Raw genomic sequence first — 5,319 nt, 5'->3', positions numbered from 1 at the left:
TTCCTCAGAGGAAGTCCTGGACTTCGAGGCATATGCAGTGGCATACGGATAAGACTGGATTTTAGGGGTAATAGGAACATATTATTACAAAATGAAAATAAAAAAATACTTACCGCTTCCTCACCGGAAAGGTGACATCCACAGTAACAAGGATCCACTAATTTGGCTGCAAGGTGAATACTTTTCACCAGGAATTTCTTCCTTTTACGAATTATTTCCTTGAAGGCATCTTCTTCACTCTTGAGGATTTGGGATGAGGAGAGATTTTCATTGTCTCCTTCTACGGCAGTGATGGCATCTACCACTGGCTTCAGGCGCTTAAGAATACCCTCAATCCGATCCCAAAATACTTCTGAAAGTAGGAGTTTCCTAATGGACATGTCCAAAGATGGCTTGGCATCATCACCGATTGCAAGAGCCTGAAATGCATACACTCTTCACACAATGGATAATAGATCCCCATCTGAAACAAAGGAGGACAACAATATTAGTACCAGTATGAATTCTCAATTCAAAACAGCTTAGCCATGAAAAACATCAAATTAATTAAAGAATTCACAGCAAGTTTATTGGCATAAGAATGAAATTTCAAATACTATTTTGCAAGTTGTGACCTTTAACAATGAGTAATATACTAACAATTCTTACCTTGTTTTAACAGGCAGTTTTAGTGTCTGCTGTTGCCCTTGTGGTGACTGCTTTTGATGTTGTTTGAGTAGAGCAGTGAGCTTTTGGGACTGTTTGACTGATTTGCAAACTTTTAGGCAGTCAGACTGGATATTTTATGCAGACTTGATCTTTTTTTTTAGGTCTGTGAATATTAACTGCAGAGTGTGAGCCATGCAACCATATGGTTTTATGTGGGGATACTCCAATTAGAGGCAATATCTGTGCAGATCCCCAACGCTTTCAATGGCCCAATGTCATCCACTACTTTCTTCAGGAGATCTGCTATGTACTGCCCAGTGTGGCTTTCTGCACCCAATAATAAAACAGAAGCTATAATTAGATATTTCAGCATATTCCAAAAGTACAAAACTAATGAAAACCGGGATACAGAGAATTGATCATTGATTAATATTAATCTCTTCTTAAGATAGGAGGTTTATGTGAAATAATTTATCTTATTGTCTAAGTTAATTTTGTAATTGAGTTGTGATTAACTGTTATTTTAACTGAAACTAAACTGTTGCAATGCTGCTCCAAAATATGGGTCTTGGCACTGTCACAATGAAATTTATGATCCCCTCATTCCTGTAATTATCCAGTATTCTAGGATTAAGTGGGGCAATAAGTATTCATAACAATTTATTAGGAATAATAAGTGACATAATGATGTTACATATTCCTACAGTTCTTACCTGACATTAGTCCAACTACCACACATTGCTGCAACACTAGAAGCAGATGCTACTAGTTCCTTAACAGTTACAGAACACTCCTGGTAGACACTCTCAAGAAGATTGTTTGAGATTGAGTCCCGGCTCGGAATCTTGAAAAATGGCCTCAGAGTCTTGAAGAACTCTGCCCACAACTTATTACCTACTATGTTTAGTGGACAGCCACTTGCATAGATAGCCCGGGCTAACTGCATCTGAGCCTCTTCCTGTAATGCATTTGATTTCCATTAATCATGATATTGATGGACAGATTACTGAATGTTGACATAGAAGACACATTAGTATATACAATATATAACTATAACACAGTATATACCTACTGTGTGTGTTTCTGTCATTTTGTCAACATATGTGTATGAAGCAATCTTCTGTTGTGTTAACTTTTTGGCTTTGGCAGGAGTGGAAGTCACTGGAGTGATTCCAGAACTGACAGAGACAGATGTTGTGCCTGTGGCTGTGTCGGGTCTGGGCAGAGCCATTGGAATCGAACTTGTAAAAAATGAATCATCTAATGTCATTTGCATTGTATGAGTGCTTGTATTTGTTGCATTTGTATCATGCAAGAGCAACTGCAGTTCCATGTCTGAGTCACTGTCTATGCCTTGTGATCTTCCCTCAGTAGTTTCAGCATCAGTAAAAACTGTTTTTCGGCCTTTACCACATGGCAAATACTTTTTTTTTTTTTACCACATTTCTTGCACCGAACTCTATGGTTTACCATCCGGCTTCCGTTTTTTGACAATGCTGTTGAGCAAAATGAGCATTTCAATTTTGCCACTTTCCCATGACTTGGGACATCTTTGAATAATTTGGCAACTGGAGTCCTCTTCCTGCCTGGCATTGTAGGTTTTACTCACACTACCCACACAACAACAAACTACAGGACTGATAACAAACACGAACAACTTACAATGTTACCAAATCTCAGTCATCGTGGTGCCAAACCTTTTATGAGACAAAATTCCAGAAGCTACACCAAATTGGCAGAAAACGTTTATATATCACCACCATCAAAGGCATATTATTAGCACACTTGTTGAGAGTTAAAGATTCTACAGGTTTATTGTAAAATCAATAAGATACATCAAAACATGACACACAGAAAATGGGAAATTCCCTAAAATTAATATATATATATATATATATATACATATATATATATATATATATATATATATATATACATGCTTGAGGGTATACTGTCTTATTGTAATGTGTTTTTTCTTGCCAAGATATTTAAGACAATATTAAAAAGAAAAAAGTATTTTTTTTTTTTTTTGTCACTTTAGTCGCATCGCTAGTCCCGACCTGACACGATGTAACGGGAGCTCGTAACCTTCTCTTTCATACCTGAGCGGTTCGATTCCTGCACCCATTCAAGCGGAGAAAATGAAAACAAAGGGAAGGAGTGACATGAATTGAGATACAATCTAACACTCCGGATATGCATAGCCTTCCTATGGCGTCATATTAATACTTGATTTTCTTCCTTATTATGCTGGAATTAGCTTACACACATTCTTTTACTCAGATCACCACAGTAATCATTATCAATAATTTTTAAGGCAAGTATGCCTCTCTAAAAATATATATAGTTAAATAAAATAGAAAACTCCCGTGCACGAGATGGTCATCTGCAAATCTAGTTACATTGCCATGCACATTCTCGGGTGAATGTTTATGAATTTATCTATGCAAATACCATCCCATTTCTCTATATATAGACTAAAATTTTATATAAACAAAAAGATCATAATAATATCATTTAAATGAATAGTTTAATGTGGAGTATTTAGAGGATGAGGATCAAATATGTATTTTTACGATACATTGGCAGTGTGTATGAGACATGTATGACTTCGGAAATTTTACGCGGCAAAATGGTATACACAAGTTAGAACAACTGCATATATAAATGGGAGAATGGAACTAGTAATGTCGCTACAGCTTCGATACCTTTACATATGTGAGAGAGAGAGAGCAAACATAAATGGATAAAGGAGGAAGATAAAAGAAATGAAGCGCAATGGCATGACAAGGAATAGAATGAAAAAATATATAAACAAAGTAAACAAACCTGCACGCATTCAATTAAAAGAGAAAAAATAAACAAAGGAGAAAAGGAAAAGAAATCGGATGCAATGACACTACATGGAATAAAATTAAAAGCATTATATAAACAAACCTGCACTCTTTCAAGAGAGAAAATATATAAAGAAAGAAAAGGAACGAGAGGCAAAGGCACTACACGGAATGAAACTAGACGAATAATATAAATGATAATGTAAAGGAAAATGAGTTAAAGTAGGATAAGATAAGGAATATTTTACATTACACTAAGTAAAATTAAGGGAAAATTGTATCAATTATTCTATTTTATGTAGAATAAAATAAGAGATTTTTATTGTGTCAACTTGTGTTTATCTGGAAAAAGTTATGGACATTATTAATTCATAATTAATTTATTCGTTGATTTTGCAATTTGTTTATTTATTAATGTCTTTATTTTTGTTTTTGCTCAGACCTTTGTGTGTGTGTTTTAGCGTCATACAGTGGGGAGAGGTTTTCTTAATGAACGAAGGAAGGCAATTGGGATACACATGTTTACACACGTACACATACACATATATATACACACTCATACACATACACACTATACATGAGTTGCAGGTAACATAAGATAGAACACTGGGTATTGTACATCCATTCAAAGGGGAAGTAAGTTAGAGATGTCACGCAGGGCATCAGGTATTATGAAAACCCACCAAAGCGGGGGTAACGGACAAGTATTACATCTAATATATTTTGTGTTAGGAGATAACGACAGATGGCATCTAATGGTAGTCCCTGGGGTAGTATATGTCTTACAGTGGGGCACGCTAGGCAGTAGTGCTCGATGGTGTTGGCTAGTGGAGCGTGGCATAGGCGATATTCTGTGTATACAGGCTCGCCTTCCACGCCGGCGACCTGCCACGGTGGACGGTAGCCTAGCCGCAGTCGAGCCGAGACAACATTGTGGCGACGAACCCTAAGTCCTCTGCGACGGCACATGTATTTGCGGCGGCATACGGATTCGTAGTTGGTGATGGTGACACTGAAGGGTCTCTCGGTGTTCCGACAGACGCTGCTCGGGTAGAAGTGCAGCGGAGCCGACCCTGTTGAGGTAATATGGCAGGGAGAGAGGTCGTCCATCACTACGACGGGGGAGTCGGCAGGCTTCCTTTGCTAGGCGGTCCACTTTGGTACTATGGTGTAAACCTACATGAGAGGGAATCCAAATAGATTTGATGCAGATATTGCGGATAGTCAGTAGGGATAGAAAGGAAAGGATTTGTTGTACAACAGAAGGGTGAGTGGGATGAATAGCGGAGAGGGATTGCAGTGCAGGCTTAGAGTCGCATATAATGACAGCATTAACTCCTCTTTGGCAAACTAGACTGACAGCATCTAGGATGGCGTATAGTTCGCACAACGTGGAGCTGAGTGATCACGGAGCCGACGGCCGACCAAACCCTCAGGAGGCGGCGGTAGGTCAGGTGAGTAGACTGCCCCTCCAGCTGCACCATCTGATTGTAATGATCCGTCGGTGTAGAGGCGATAAGGGGCTGTGATGGAGGATGTTATTTTTGCAATATATTTTAGGGCTAGTTGTAATTGTAGTGGAGGCGGGTCGCACCTTGCTGTAGGAATGAAGCTGATCATATCAAATGACACTAATACTCCCATAAAAGCGGTAGCCCCTTTTTTCACTGATACACATATTCATCGCGTGTGTGCAATCAGTAGATTATATTTTTTGAAAGGTGAAAATTGAGAGATCATTAAATTCAGAGACAGAATGGTAAAAAGGGTAGAAGAATTTTACCAAGAGCTTTACTCGTTGAAGACCGTAGTTGAGTCAGTAAATTTATCTGTAGAC

Source organism: Oratosquilla oratoria, chromosome 20, assembly GCF_046742065.1.
Source record: "Oratosquilla oratoria isolate Oo_2021 chromosome 20, ASM4674206v1, whole genome shotgun sequence".
NCBI lineage: Eukaryota > Metazoa > Arthropoda > Malacostraca > Stomatopoda > Squillidae > Oratosquilla > Oratosquilla oratoria.
This window is presented reverse-complemented; position numbering follows the sequence as displayed.